The 16,707-nt window shown below is 46.1% G+C and overlaps 1 long non-coding RNA gene across 3 annotated transcripts in view; it reads left to right on the top strand.

The window, feature by feature from the left end:
- LOC134936803 (uncharacterized) overlaps positions 1-16,707 on the top strand; it is a 298,887-nt gene that overhangs the window by 70,278 nt on the left and 211,902 nt on the right. The gene's annotated exons all lie outside the window — the stretch shown is intronic.

The following is a 16,707-nucleotide window of genomic DNA, read 5'->3' as shown; positions in this document are numbered from 1 at the left end:
GAGTGGAGAACGGAGCTGGGAACCTGTGGATAACACTGTCTCAGGGTTATTATCACAGGGCAGGTATTTTTTTTCACAAAGTTTTCACATTATTTTAGTAAAAATTATTTTAATAAATATGCCCGCTTATGAGACTATTTTCTTGTCATTGATAACCCCTGCGAAATAGATTCTGTTCCTCACTGACGCCCTCTGGTGGATGATTGCTTGGTGGATTGTTCTGTGAGCTTGCTGCCTGTGCCAGCAACTGGTAATAGGTTACTTGTTGCATGGGCATAGCTACCATAGGTGCAGGGAGTGCAACTGCTATGGGGCCCAGAGCTGAGAGGGGCCCATCTTCCCTGTCAAAGTTACATGTGTCATATACATTTTTCACCATTGGTAGGTACATATGGGCTCTTACAAATTATTGCTTTGGGGCCTGCAATATATCTAGTTACGACCATGGACCTGCTCATTGTAGTGTGGTATAAAATGAACTAGAGGACATTATAATGTTGCATACTATGCACTGACGCACTGTAATGTGGCACAATATAAAGTGAAGGCACTATAGGCAAAATCCCCTCTGTTAATTAGCTGAACTTCTGATTGCACGGCTCCCCCTTTGCCAACTGATATAGGGGGTCATTCCGAGTTGATCGCTCGCTAGCAGTTTTTAGCAGCCGTGCAAACGCATTGTCACCGCCCATTGGGGAGTGTATTTTCGCTTTGCAGAAGTGCGAATGCTTGTGCAGCAGAGCTCCTGCAAAATCGTTTTGTGCAAAACAAGACCAGCCCTGTAGTTACTCTTCGTGTGCGTGGATTCTAACGATGGAGGGACGGCTTTTGATGTCACACACCCGCCCAGCGAATGCCCAGCCGCGCCTGCATTTTATCTGCCACACCTGTGTTTTTCTAAGCACTCCCTGAAAACGGTCAGTTGACACCCAGAAACGTCCACTTTCTGTCAACCTCCTTGCGGCCGGCTGTGCGATTGGAATCGTCGCTAGAACCAGTGCAAAATCACAATGGACTTTGTACCCGTAAGACGCGCGTGCGCATTGCGGAGCATACGCATGCGCAGATTAGCAATTTTTTCCACTGATCGATACGCAGCAAACAACGGCAGCTAGCGATCAACTCGGAATGACCCCCATAGTGTGTAGCATTTAAGAGCAATATCATCAAGGCCTGCATTCAGGACTTGGCCTGCTTGCATTTGTTAAGGATGTATTTTAAGGATGACGTTAGAACCGGAACTGAAAACCATCTCTCCTTTCTTCACAGGTAAAAACACAATCCTCATGCTTGTATATTTGAGTCTATCATCTCTCTCTCTCTGGCTACATTTTTCACACCCCAAGAAAGTTTGTCTACAAATGTCTGTGATCTCTCTTCAATGCAAAATCCCCTCTATTAATTCGCTGAACTTCTGAGTGCACACCTCCCCCTTTGCCAACTGATATTGGGGGTCATTCCAAGTTGATCGCTAGCTGCCGCTGTTCGCTGCGTAGCGATCAGTAAAAAAATGGCTAATCTGCGCATGCGTATGCTCTGCAATGCGCACGCGCATCATACGGGTACAAAGTCCATTGTAGTTTTGCACTGGTTCTAGCGACAATTCCAATCACACAGCCGGCCGCTAGGAGGTTAACAGAAAGTGGGCGATTCTGGGTGTCAACTGACCATTTTCAGGGAGTGCTTAGAAAAACGCAGGTGTGGCAGAAAAAACACAGGCGTGGCTGGGCGGGTGTGTGACGTCAAAAGCCGACCCCCCGTTGTTAGAATCAACGCTCACAAAAAGTAACTACAGGGCTACTCTTGTTTTGCACAAAACCATTTTGCAGGCGCTCTGCTGCACAAGTGTTCACTCTTCTGCAAAGCTAAAATACACTCCCCAGTGAGCGGCGACAATGCGTTTGCATGGCTGCTAAAAACTGCTAGCGAGAGATCAACTCGGAATGACCCCTATAGTGTGTAGCATTTAAGAGCAATATCATCAAGGCCTGCATTCAGGACTTGGCCTGCTTGCATTTGTTAAGGATGTATTTTAAGGATGACGTTAGAACCGGAACTGAAAACTATCTCTCCTTTCTTCACAGGTAAAAACACAATCCTCATGCTTGTATATCTGAGTCTATCATCTCTCTCTGGCTACACTTTTCACACCCCAAGAAAGTTTGTCTACAAATGTCTGTGATCTGTCTTCAATGCAAAATCCCCTCTATTAATTCGCTGAACTTCTGAGTGCACACCTCCCCCTTTGCCAACTGATATTGGGGGTCATTTCGAGTTGATCGCTAGCTGCCGTTGTTCGCTGCGTAGCGATCAGTGAAAAAAATGGCTAATCTGCGCATGCGTATGCTCTGCAATGCGCACGCGTGTCGTACGGGTACAAAGTCCATTGTGGTTTTGCACTGGTTCTAGCGACAATTCTGTCAAAGTCAAAAAATATTGCAGTACACACATCAAGTACAAACTACACACAGATGGCCTCCGTGTGCGTACTTATTCTGCCGTGCGTGCACATATCCGCAATTTGCGTATGGTCGCTCCCGCGGTCCTGCGCATTAGCGCGTGGTATGGGTATTTACGGTACAGTTTGTGAACGCATGGAAAGCTATCAAAGCACATTACATATTTAATCCAAATAGTGCACAATGTACACATAGTCTCCCTGCACCACATCAGTAAGTTACAGCAGTTTAAATGGTAACAGAACAAAGGGATTCACCTTTACAGGATAGGAGGGGACAGAACAAGGTTATAAGGTGGTGTTTGGTATCCAGCTGTAGGGTATTTTAAGGGTAACATTCCGATGTTGGTCTGCAGCTTATCGCATGTTCCTGCAGATAGTTATGTGCAGGAGCAGAATATAGATATAAACTGTATTTACTGTACATTATGTATGCGGCGGGAATCCAGAGGAGACCACCCACGAGCAGTTGGAACAGACATCGCCCACCTATTCAAACCGACCTATGACCTCTCCTGTACTGTAAATGACCATCCCTGTGTCCAATGGACAAAGAGATTACAGCATCCATTGTGTTAGGTTTTGGAAGAATTGTATAAAGAGAGCCTGCTGCAGGCCTGGTCAGACACAAGACTCACAAAGTTATCTATCTAGATGACGGAGGACCAGACTGGGTAGCGCGGCAAAATCCAAACAAGTATGTAACATTGACTGTAGCCATTATTCTGTTGTATTGTATTGTATTGTATTATATATTGTAACCCCCTTTCAGTAATAATATGCTGTGGTGTCGGAACCCAGCAGTTTAATTACAATCTGGTGTCGTGTCTTCCTTTCCCTGCTAAGGTTTAAAGTGTATTATTATCGCATTGCATAGCTGTTAAGGGTTTGCGGTATATCTCTGGGTGTGTACGCACTGTGTGTACTTTATACCGTCAGCACGGCGTTTGTGCGCAAAGTCCGTACACAGTACGGGACTCTTTACGCTAACAGCGTAAAGAGTACGTAGAGTGTGTATTAAGTATAGCGGCCGCAGCGGCTCCATGGTAAAGTGTATTTAAAGTGTGTTTAAGGTATAGCTTTTCATTCCTGTATATAAATCAGCATTATCAATTGGGGGCTCCGTCAGGGATTCCACATACTCACAGCCTAACAGGTTACAGCAGACTTAATCTATCAGCAAAAGGGTGGACAGAAAGTATCCTACGTAACCTTTTCTTGGTCGGTGTATACACTAAAAACCCTACTTGTGTGCTGATTAGATGACGTCTGCTCTGTATGGTTTGTAGAGATGCTGGTAGAACCCGTAAAGTAAACAGAAAAAAAGCTATTTAAAAATCTGTGAATTTTTTTTGGGCGCCAATAGCGTACACAACAAAAGGCACCCATACCCTTTGTATTCCCTCTCACATTGTTGCCATAAGACTCAAATTGTTAGATTCATTTAGATCTGTGTGAAACCGGTTACATTTTGTTGCTATATAGTTAAAACTAAAATAAATGTTTAAGGAAGTAAGTGTAAAGCACAAACGCAGTCTGGCCTGGTTGTAAAGGTTTATACAGAAAGAAACTGTGTTGTGTTAAGTGAGTGATTATAGTTAGTATTGCTCACATTTATAGAAGTTGTGTGATTTGTTTTATTGCGTACGCACATTGGTACATGTGGTACGGAACGTGAGGACAGCGTACAAAAACGTGCACGGTTGCGTAATTACGCAAGCTTGCGTAGGGTTGTGTGCGCATAATAAATCCACACGATAGTACATTTAGTTTAAAGGTGGGTCAGTAGCCACGCTACAATAGCACAAAACTGCCCAGTTTCTAAAGCAGATTAGTATAAAAACATTTTTTTTAAATTGCCTCTGGGGTAAAGCTGCGAACCTGAATGAATCCAAATTTTCTGCACAGAAAAACAAAGTGTATTTGAGTGAGCAAACGTAGGAGTGAGTGGATATTTAAAGCCAGGGAATTCGGGATCCCGTCGTGTGGTACATCAAGTAAGAGGAGGCTTGGTGGCGTGAAGTGGCTGACTCACGTTAATATAGATTGAAATACGCAAGTCGTGAGGTGATTTGCAGAGGAGCGTGATAGTGCATAGTATTGCGATTGAAGTTAAAAGGTTTTTGTATTACGCTCCTGGCTGAGGGTCACAGTTTGTACATTGACCCGTGGTTGTACGGCAGATAGGTAACAAGTACCTATACGCTGTGCAATTGGACCGCGCGTTTGTGGGTGCAATATATACAGCGCAACTTGATACCCCTTTACGAACGTTTGCATAAAATCGCGGTATCATTAGCGCTGTATAGAGCATACGCAAGCGTGATTTGAGTATAAGTGTATAGGGAGTTTTCGCTGGTCTCTCTCAGGAAAATCTCCAGCGGTGTATATTCACTGGAATAGGTAAGTCACTCCTAAACTCTTACAGTGAATAGAAACCAGATAGGGGCCTCACTGGGTTCGCGGTGGTCACTATTGGAGTGAGTCGTGGTACTCAGCGGAGAAGGAGTGGGTGAAAGCGCTCTAAGAACTTTCACCGTCTATTCGTATTGTGCATTGGGGATTGCGTAATAAGGAAAAAGTCCGCAATGGGATCCAATTGCACAAGTGGTGGACGTTTTGTAGCCAGGGTTCAGGTGAAGAGCCGCGGCCCAAGGGGTTAGCGAGGTTTGTTGTGTGTGGTAAATATGGATCACACACAGAAGACTTTTTGTCTGAATGGGTACGTATGACTGACAAAGATAGGGTACCATTCCCTAGGGTGGGCAGCTTTGAACCAGAGGTATTACAGAACTTAAGGATAAGGATATGTCTGATAAAATCCAAGAAACAAAGGATTAGACATACAGATTGTTTAAATTTATGGCAACAGGAGGGGGATGTGCAAAGGGAATTAGCTTGCGCAGCAGGTTCCAAACCTAGCGGGAAAACATGGCGACCGCACCACCACCACCATATATTGTGGGGGAGAAAGTGGCTACAGACAATGGTACATTGGTACAGGATAGGAGAGTAATTGATAAATGTACTAACGCTAACCCTTGCCAGTTGCATCCCATTTTAAATTTTCCCCAGGACTGCGAGCAGGAAGATGAGCCCAGCACGATATCGGCACTCTCTCTAGCAGCCACCATACAGGACACTCAGGTGGGCAAGGCCCAACCAACAAGAGCAGTAGTCAGGCCCCCTAGCAGAGGGATAAGTGAGGTTGTGTCCACAGGTAAGTACGGTACCGTACATTATGCAGAAACCATAGCACCCCACATTGTAGAATCAAACCAGAATGATGTAATTGAATTAAATCCTGTCAGGGTGATTGCAGTCCCCAATGGGAAGACTGACGCTCAGGGAGTCACTCCCATCAGGAACATTGCCATGCACTGTCCCTGGTCCCGAGCAGAGTTAAGGTCAATTATGTCAGAATTTCCCGATCCCAGAAAAGATCTAGTCGCATGCCAGAGGTTCATTAAAGAGTTAGGTAACGCCAACGAACCCACGAACAAAGATTGGCGAACAGTGCTACGGGTATGTTTACCCTCAAATATTGACCCCGCAAAATTCATAACTGATTGTAAGTTAGACGCAGAAGTACCTCTCACTGATGAATACAATCAGGAGAATGTACGGCAAATCAATCTGCAATTAGGAGTATATTTCCCTACTGTTGTCAAATGGAATAAAACCTTTTCCATAAGACAAAAGGAAGGTGAAATGGCATCTGAATATTTCCATCGAGCACTGCAGGAAATGTCTAGATACACTGGGATCGAGGACATAAAAGATAATGCGCATCACAGGGAGGTAGCTGTTACTGTATTAATGGATGGGTTAAAAGAGGCATTAAGAGCAAGGGTACAGACCTCTCTACCAAACTGGAGAGGTATCTCGGTGGCTGCATTGAGAGAGTCCGCTATCGAGCACGACAGGAACATCAGTAAGCACAGGGAGTCTCAGGGGGAAAAGCTGATGACAGTGAGTATAGATGCACTTACCAAAAAGCCATATCAGCCGAAACCCCAGACCCCTGATGGTAAGTCACGTATAGTAACATGCTATGCTTGTCACCAGGTAGGACATTACTCGAGGGAATGTAAGAATAAAGGTACACATAATGTATACCGACCCCCTAGACCAGGATATGAACCACACTACAATGCACATAATTGGGATCAGGGACCACTTAGGAGAAATTACAAGCCACATGCATGGGAAACAAGGAGGTACACACCAAGGAGAGACTGGCAGGCCTCCGAAAATTTTCAGCTACCCCCTCACATATTGTAGCTGCCAATGCGCTGCAGGAGGGTCTCAACACACAATAGGGGTTGGGCCACACCTGTAGTCTGCAGCCAGTAAAGTTGATTGCTAGCCTTGGTAGTGAACCTGAGGTAACGGTTGATGTAGCTGGTGTACCATTACATTTTCTCGTAGATACAGGTGCGGCCAGGTCAGTGTTAAATTCAACGATAGGTATAAAAACCACGGGTAAAACTATTTTGGCAATGGGAGTAACAGGAACTGTGCAACAATACCCTTTGAGTAGACCGGCAGAGATTACGATAGGGCCTTTGCAAACCAAACATTCTTTTCTGCTGGCTGACTAATCTACTCGGCAGAGATTTATTGTGTAAAATGCGGTGTGTCATATACTGTACTCCTGAGGGTGTCTTCTTGGATATACCTGGGAACCACGCTCAAGAAGTACAAGATATATTAGACACCACTCAAAGGCTAATGTCGCATTCTACTGTTATAGACAAGTGTCCATCAAAGGTAGAGGAAATGATCTCACAAATACTGGGTTCCCTTTGGACCAAAGATGGACAAGACACTGGATTGATGGCTAATGTAGCTCCAGTAGTAGTACAAGTAAAAGATGGTAGGATAGCTCCAAAAATCCCTCAGTATACTCTGAAGCCAAAGGTAGAATTAGGAGTGTACCCTGTCATAGAGTGGCTGCTACAGCAGGGCATCCTAGTCAGGACGTCCAGCACCGCCAATAGTCCCATCTTCCCTGTGAAAAAGAGTGTGGGGAGGGGTTATAGGCTAGTGCAGGATCTAAGGGGGATAAACAAGATAGTTGAGAGCCAATTCCCCGTAGTGCCCAATCCAGCTGTCATCCTCATGCAAATTCCCTCTACGGCAAAATTTTTCACTGTCATTGACCTCTGTTCTGCATTCTTTTCTGTCCCTCTTCACCCTGACAGCCAATACCTTTTTGCTTTTACGTACAGGGGAGTACAGTACACCTGGACTCGTCTCCCCTAAGGTTTCATTGACAGCCCGAGTATTTTCTCTCAGGCCTTGCATGACTGTTTACAATCCTTTCAACCTGAGAGTGGATCAGTGCTAATACAGTATGTCGATGACTTATTGTTATGTTCTGACTCACTCGAATCGTCCTTGAAAGACACGAAACAGCTTCTGTTTCATCTTTCCCAAACAGGACACAAGGTTTCAAAGGATAAGTTGCAGCTGTGCCAGACCAGGGTAAAATATTTGGGACATTGCTTGACTCAAGGACTTAGACACCTCACCGCTGATAGAATACAGGCGATTCGCGACATGACTCTGCCACAAACTCAGCAACAGATCCGCACTTTCCTTGGAATGTGTGGGTACTGCCGAAACTGGATCCCAGGGTTTTCTGTACTGACTTTACCTTTGCAAGAAATGGTCTCTTTGAACAAACCAGAACGGATCTCGCACACAGATGAGTCCGAACTGGCATTTGAGAGACTCAAACAGTGCCTATCACAGGCACCTGCATTAGGTATGCCAGATTATGAGAAGCCCTTTGAATTGTACGGTACCGAAAGTGCAGGTTGCATGGCAGGGGTTTTAACACAGAGACATGGTGATGCCAGCAGACCGGTAGCATACTACAGTGCACAGTTGGACACTGTAGCGCGGTCTCTCCCCACTTGCTTGCGAAGTGTTGCAGCGATAGCTTTGCTGGTAAGTAAAAGCGAGGACGTAGTGTTAGGACATGACCTGACCATTCATACACCTCATGCAGTATCAGCCTTACTGAACTCAGCCCAAACCAGACATGTCTCATCTGCTCGGTTTACAAAGTGGGAATTATCACTGATGGCCCCGGTAAACATCACCATTAAGAGATGCAGCTCACTAAGTCCTGCAACTTACTTGCCAAGTGTGCCTGGACAGGCACAAAGGGTGGAGGATGAGAATAATGGTGAAGGAGGATTTAGTGCAGATACGCATGATTGTATGGAATACCTGAATCAGACTTTCACAGCGAGAACTGACATCAGTGACAACCCACTGGAAGGTGTAGACTTTACCTTCTACACTGCCGGTAGTTGCCACAGACAGACAGAATCGGGAGACTTGTGTACTGGATATGCAGTTGTAGAAAACAGAGATATCATAGAAGCTGAACCCCTGGGCCCACCGCACTCAGCACAAGTTGCTGAGTTGGTCGCCCTAACCAGAGCGTGTGAATTGGCCAAGGGTAAGTCAGCTAATATATACACGGATTCTAGGTACGCCTTTGGAGTAGTGCATGATTTCGGGGCCCTATGGCGCCTCAGAAATCTCATGACGGCAGCTGGCACACCTGTAGCGCATGCGTCCCACATAAAAAGACTTCTAACAGCGATACAGGAACCAGACAGAGTGGCTGTTATCAAGTGCAAAGCACATACTTACAACCAAGACCCAATTTCACTTGGTAACAGCCGGGCAGATGAAGCTGCTAAATCAGCAGCCAGCACCCCCATACAAACGAACATCACATCACTGATGACATTCAACACAATCAATACACAAAAATTAATTGAAATGCAAGATTTGTGTTCATTACAGGAAAAGGCGGTCTGGAGGTCAAAGGGGTATGGCCTGGAGTCCCCAGGACTTTGGACAGGTGGACACGGTAAGCCAGTGGCCCCCAGAGCATATCTTCCAAGTCTAGATGAGGCAGCACACGGTCTGACACATCTGGGCAAAGAAGGTATGGGCAAGCTGGTAAGAGCCTACTGGTGTGCGCCAGGATTCTCTTCTCATGCAGGTAAGAGAGCAATGACATGTTTTACTTGCTTGAGGAAGAATATTGGAAAGTCAATACCAACAGAGCCATCCCATATCCCTCCGACAGACGGACCTTTTCAGGTAATACAAATCGATTTCATACAGTTACCAACCTGTAGGAATTTAAAATATGTGTTAGTTTGTATTGATGTATTTTCCAACTGGGTAGAAGCGTTCCCTGCTGCCACAAATACTGCTACGTTCACTGCAAAGAAAATTGTGCAGGAATTTGTGTGTAGATATGGTATCCCTAGAATAATTGAAAGTGATAGGGGTACCCATTTTACAGGTGAAGTCTTTCAGGTCATGTGCAAACTGATGGGAATTTATAGCAAGCTGCATACTCCGTACCGTCCACAGGCGAGTGAAAAGGTGGAGAGAGTGAACAGCACCATTAAGAACAAGCTGAGCAAATTAATGGCTGAAACTGGATTGTCGTGGCCAGAAGCTTTGCCACTAGTGTTGTACAGCATCAGAACCACTCCGAGGCCTCCCCTTAACCTATCACCCTTTGAAATTCTTTTTGGTCGACAACCTCATGTAATGATAGACCCCCAGGATGATTTGAAATGTAATAATGAAGTGACTCTGAAATATTTGGTTGGGATGAGCCAGCAGCTGAGAAATCAACAAAGAAATTTAAAGCTGGTGATTCCTACCGAACAGTAATTGTCATGACATTGAACCTGGGGATTATGTGATAATTCGAAATTTCTTACGCTCAGGTTGCCTCATAGACAGGTGGGAAGGACCATATGAAGTCTTGCTAACCAGCACGACAGCATTGAAGGTCGCCGAAAGAGAGACTTGGGTCCACTCGTCCCACTGCAAGAAGGTCGCTGACCCGGAGAGAACTCGTGACAAAGGGCAGAGTGTAGAGAATCTGGATTGTATCACTGGAGTGTCTGTTCCGGGAAAGTTGAGAGGCAGGACTGTTGAAGGGCATCTGAGCACAGAGAGTAACAAGACCTATAACGGTTGTCATACCACTTTCTTTTTCACCTCCCCCTGCATTTTTCCTTTCTTTTCTCCTTCTTATTTTCCTCCTTTCCCCTAACGAAATGGATCGATCACAAGAGACTGCGTTTCGGGTTCTGTTAGTAATTCTGGTTTTGATAAGGACAGTTTGTTTTGGTGAGGGTCCCAGAGAGGTCGAGCAGGGATCTGGAATGGGTTCTGATGGCAAGTATGAATTTGTAGGATCTCAGGATCAGCGCATCACTTTAGTAAAGGCTGGCATCAGTAAGCGCTCTGGTAGTCAGGGAGCTCGGAGGCACTGTGAGGGGTTATTGTCTGATGAATATTGTATTTGTAGGAATTGTGAGAATATAGTTGAGGATGGGTGCATCCAGAGATGTCAGTCCAACCTTAATATCGACATGGACCATCATCCATTGAGTGATTACCACTCACTAGTGGGTAAGGTCTTAAACCAGACAGAATGCTGGGTGTGCTCACAGGTACCTCAAGGTCAGAGCAAGTCAGGATTAGTACCGTACCCTTTAGCAATAGATGAGGTACTCGAATTACGGGGTGGGAGACCGGTGGACAAGAAATTCAACATCTCTAGGCCCCCTAGTTTGAAGCTCCACCAGTATCATGTAGATAGATCCTTATTATGTTTTAATATTTCAAATTACCGAAAACCGGGAAATTGGGAAGTGATGTGGAATAACCAGACAATGACCTTTTCACACAGAGCTGATAGGATACCCATAGACTCTGAACTTGTACGCCAAATAGCAAACAGTGGGAGGTATTTTCGGTATAGGTATACTCGTGGAAGCAAGACCATGTGGGTTGGAAAAGTATCGCCAGGGTATTGTGCGCATATCATCCAGCCCGATACTTGTAATGAGCAGATGGGAGAACTAGGGATTGGTTTCTTTACTTGGACAATTTGTAATATGGTGATGTTATATTTTGTCCCCTATGTTCTCCCAGATGATGCCTATTTCATATGTGGGAGGAAGGCGTACAAGTGGCTTGCCCCGAGCTCAGAGGGATTGTGTTATATTGGGAGAGTACTGCCAGAGGTCATGACCATAACCCATGATAAGATGAAAGACGTTCACCGCAGTGCTCAGGCTCCTTATACTCATACTCACTATAAACACATCATCAAGAGACACCTCATAGATAGGGCAGGGCACGCAGCCTCTGATTCGATCCACAAATCCACCGGGATTCAATTCCTTCTCGCATTAGACATCACCCGTACTGCCAGAGGAACTATAAATTATAGGTATATCCACGCGCTAGCGAACTTGATAGACAATATCACTGAGATGTATGACGACACCTTCAGGTATACGGGAAGGGAGTTACAAGCCTACAAGAAGGAACTGATTCAGCACAGAAAGGTCCTTAATTATGTCACAGCCGTGACAGGTGGGTACTGTGTTACCCTGGCAACTCAATATGGTGTGAAGTGCTGTGCGTATATTACGAACAGCACTGACGACCCCACGGAGATCATCGATCAAAAGATGGACGATATCTTGCAGTTGAAGTGGGAGTTCAGGAGGAAGCACAACCTTACCTTAGCGACTGTGAGTAATGAACTGGCAGGCTGGGTCTCATGGTTGAACCCACGCAATTGGTTTTCAGGTTTACGAGAGTGGGCTCAAAATGTCAACATGAGTGTAGGGAAGTTTCACCTTTGTATCCTGGGAGTCGTCATAATTATTGGTTCGATATTTAGGTGTGTCCGAATTCTGACGCGGCGCAAGCACGGCACAAATCTGATGAGTCTAAGGAGCGAGGGCGCTGTTATAGCAGCAGATTTAATTTATGACCCATCCATAGAGACAGTGTTATGATAAGGATTGCAAATTAATTTCATGGCCTGTTTCTTTCACCCGTTTTTCTTTTGTTTCCCCCTCTGCCCAGATACATCCATCCGGAAAAGACATCAGCCCTACCCAAAATGTTTATGTGAATGTATTTTATATATGTGTCTTATCTTCATCTCTGCAACCTCCAGTTAATGGCACACATAGTCGACAGGTGATATCCACATATACTAGCACTCACATATGTTTCCCCCTCCATGTATCATCAACTAAATGTGCACCCCATTTGTTGGAACAAGAACCCGAAAAGAGCTCGGTAGTGTTTGTTGGCCCATTTACAGATCCTTAATACAGGATGAGAAGGATTTAATGTATACTTCGCAATACCTCGAAGCTTATTACATATACGGCAAGATGATACATGCCCCTCAGACATGGATTCATACATACATGCTTTTTACTATCCTACTAGGTCATATATTTCCCACCTACAACTCTCCCCCGATCATCCAAACGTCTGTAGATATTGTGTAGATATTTTTCTGTTTAGTGATTAGATAGTGGCAGTTATTGGTGACTGCCAAAGGGTGGACTGTCAAAGTGGAAAAATATTGCAGTACACACATCAAGTACAAACTACACACACAGATGACCTCTGTGCGCGTACTTATTCTGCCGTGTGTGCACATATCCGCAATTTGCATATGGTCGCTCCCGCGGTCCTGCGCATTAGCGTGTGATATGGGTATTTACGGTAGAGTTTGTGAACGCATGGAAAGCTATCAAAGCACATTACATATTTAATCCAAATAGTGCACAATGTACACATAGTCTCCCTGCACCACATCAGTAAGTTACAGCAGTTTAAATGGTAACAGAATAAAGGGATTCACCTTTACAGGATAGGAGGGGACAGAACAAGGTTATAAGGTGGTGTTTGGTATCCAGCTGTAGGGTATTTTAAGGGTAACATTCCGGTGTTGGTCTGCAGCAGATCGCATGTTCCTGCGGATAGTTATGTGCAGGAGCAGAATATAGATATAAACTGTATTTACGGTACATTATGTATGCGGCAGGAATCCAGAGGAGACCACCCACAAGAGCAGTTGGAACAGACATCGCCCACCTATTCAAACCGACCTATGACCTCTTCTGTACTGTAAATGACCATCCCTGTGTCCAATGGATAAAGAGATTACAGCATCCATTGTGTTAGGTTTTGGAAGAATTGTATAAAGAGAGCCTGCTGCAGGCCTGGTCAGACACAAGACTCACAAAGTTATCTATCTAGATGACGGAGGACCAGACTGGGTAGCGCGGCAAAATCCAAACAAGTATGTAACATTGACTGTAGCCATTATTCTGTTGTATTGTATTGTATTGTATTATATATATTGTAACCCCCTTTCAGTAATAATATGCTGTGGTGTCGGACCCCAGCAGTTTAATTACAATCTGGTGTCGTGTCTTCCTTTCCCTACTAAGGTTTAAAGTGTATTATTATCGTATTGCATATCTGTTAAGGGTTTGCGGTGTATCTCTGGGTGTGTACGCGCTGTGTGTACTTTATACCGTCAGCACGGCGTTTGTGCGCAAAGTCCGTACACAGTACGGGACTCTTTACGCTAACAGCGTAAAGAGTACGTAGAGTGTGTATTAAGTATAGCAGCCGTAGCGGCTCCATGGTATAGTGTATTTAAAGTGTGTTTAAGGTATAGCTTTTCATTCCTGTATATAAATCAGCATTATCAATTCCAATCACACAGCCAGCCGCTAGGAGGTTAACAGAAAGTGGGTGTTTCTGGGTGTCAACTGACCATTTTCAGGGAATGCTTAGAAAAACGCAGGTGTGGCAGTTAAAAACGCAGGCGTGGCTGGGCGGGTGTGTGACGTCAAAACAAAGCCGACCCTCCGTTGTTAGAATCAACGCTCACAAAGAGTAACTACAGGGCTACTCTTGTTTGGCACAAAACCATTTTGCAGGCGCTCTGCTGCACAAGTGTTCACTCTTCTGCAAAGCTAAAATACACTCCCCAGTGAGCGGCGACAATGCGTTTGCATGGCTGCTAAAAACTGCTAGCGAGCGATCAACTCGGAATGACCCCCATAGTGTGTAGCATTTAAGAGCAATATCATCAAGGCCTGCAGTCAGAACTTGGCCTTGCATTTGTGAAGTATGTATTTGTTAGGGATGTATTTTAAGGATGAAGTTAGAACTGGAGTTTGAACTGGATTTGGACTACGCTAGAATCTCTAATTAAACTAGTTCCCCAAACACTACAACTCAGGACCATTATGTGGCCTCTCCTCACCTGCCATGAGAACACCAGGACCAATGCCTACTACTCCTCTGTCCAAGAACATCATGACTGCCCCCATGACTACCCCTCAAGGTGAGCAGGGAACTGAGGGGCATGCGCACCAGGACTAGTCTTTGCTGGGTCATTTCCATTGGACATTAGTGTGCTCCCCACATTCTCACACCCACCCGCACTGCTCTCATGAGACCAGGCAGGGCCGGCTCCAGGCATGTTCCAATAGAGCGGCCGAACAGGGCGCCGCACTTTATGGGCGCCGCTAGCTCTGGCTGCCATATTGGAGCCTGGAACCGTCCCTGCAGCACTGCAGTGTCCGTCTCCCCCGCCCCGCTAACCGGTGCCAACCCGTGATCCATCCAGAGCTCGCGGTCCGGCAGCTTAGGCTGATTGGCTGCCAGACCACAAGCTTTGATTGGCTTGTGGACCGGCACCTAGTTGAAGCTGAACACCACCGCGGCCGCCGGAGATTGAGGCCTAGGAGAGGCTCACGCTGTGCTCTCCTCCCTGCCCTCAGCTAAAAAGCAGCACGGGCAGCAGCCTCAACCTCAGGAACAGACTTGCGGTGAGCAGCACGGGGGCAGGTGGGGGGGAATATCTGGCACTGGGGACATGTCTGGCACTGGGGGCATGAGACATGTGAATCCGGCATTGGGGGCATATCTGGCACTGTGGGGACAAGAGTATCTGGCATTAGGGGCATATCTGGCACTGTGTGGGGCATATATGTATCTGGCACTGTGTGGGGGCATTTATGTATCTGGCACTGTGGGGGCATTTATGTATCTGGCACTGTGGGGGCATTTATGTATCTGGCACTGTGAGGACATATCTGGCACTGTGGGGACATATCTGGCACTGTGTGGGGGCATTTATGTATCTGGCACTGTGGGGGCATTTATGTATCTGACACTGTGGGGGCATTTATGTATCTGACACTGTGGGGCATATATGTATCTGGTATTGTGGGGGCATTTATGTATCTGGCACTGGGGCATTAATGTATCTGGCACTGGGGGCATATCTGCACTGTGGCGGCATTTATGTATCTGGCACTGTGGGGGCATTTATGTATCTGGCACTGTCGGGGCATTTATGTATCTGGCACTGTGGAGGCATATCTGCACTTTGGGGGCATTTATGTATCTGGCACTGTGGGGGCATATCTGCACTGTGGGGGCATTTATGTATCTGGCACAGGGGGCATTTATGTATCTGGCACTGTGGGGGCATTTATGTATCTGGCACTGTGGAGGCATATTTGCACTGTGGGGGCATTTATGTATCTGGCACTGTGGGGGCATATCTGCACTGTGGGGGCATTTATGTATCTGGCACTGTGGGGACATATCTGGCACTGTGTGGGCATTTATGTATCTGGCACTGTGGGGGCATTTATGTATCTGACACTGTGGGGGGCATTTATGTATCTGACACTGTGGGGCATATATGTATCTGGCACTGTGGGGGCATTTATGTATCTGGCACTGTGGGGGCATTTATGTATCTGGCACTATGGGGGCATTTATGTATCTGGCACTGTGGAGACATATCTGCACTGTGGGAGCATTTATGTATCTGGCACTGTGTGGGCATATCTGCACTATGGGGTCATTTATGTATCTGGAACTGTGGGGACATATCTTGCACTGTGTGGCCATTTATGTAGCTGGCACTGCTGGGGGCATGTCACGTGTAACTGGCACTGCTGGGGGGCATGTCACGTGTAGCTGGCACTGCTGAGGGGCATGTCACGTGTAGCTGGCACTGCTAGGGGGCATGTCACGTGTAGCTGGCACTGCTGGGGGGCATGTCACGTGTAGCTGGCACTGCTGGGGGGCATGTCACGTGTAGCTGGCACTGCTGGGGAGAATATCATGTAGTGTTCCCGCTAGGCATCTGTGGCTAGGCAATGTGTCTCAGTGCTCTACCTGGCGCAAAGTGTCTAACATGCTGTGCCTGGCGCAAAGTGTCTAACGTGCTGTGCCTGGCGCAAAGTGTATAGGAGGTTCTACCTGGTGCAATGTGTATTAGCTGCACTACTGTGTGGTGTAATGCGAATTGCCACTATTATGTGGTCATGCAC

Source organism: Pseudophryne corroboree, chromosome 6 (genome assembly GCF_028390025.1).
Source record: "Pseudophryne corroboree isolate aPseCor3 chromosome 6, aPseCor3.hap2, whole genome shotgun sequence".
NCBI lineage: Eukaryota > Metazoa > Chordata > Amphibia > Anura > Myobatrachidae > Pseudophryne > Pseudophryne corroboree.
Note: the sequence above shows the minus strand (reverse complement) of the source record. Positions and strands in the feature narration are given on the sequence as shown.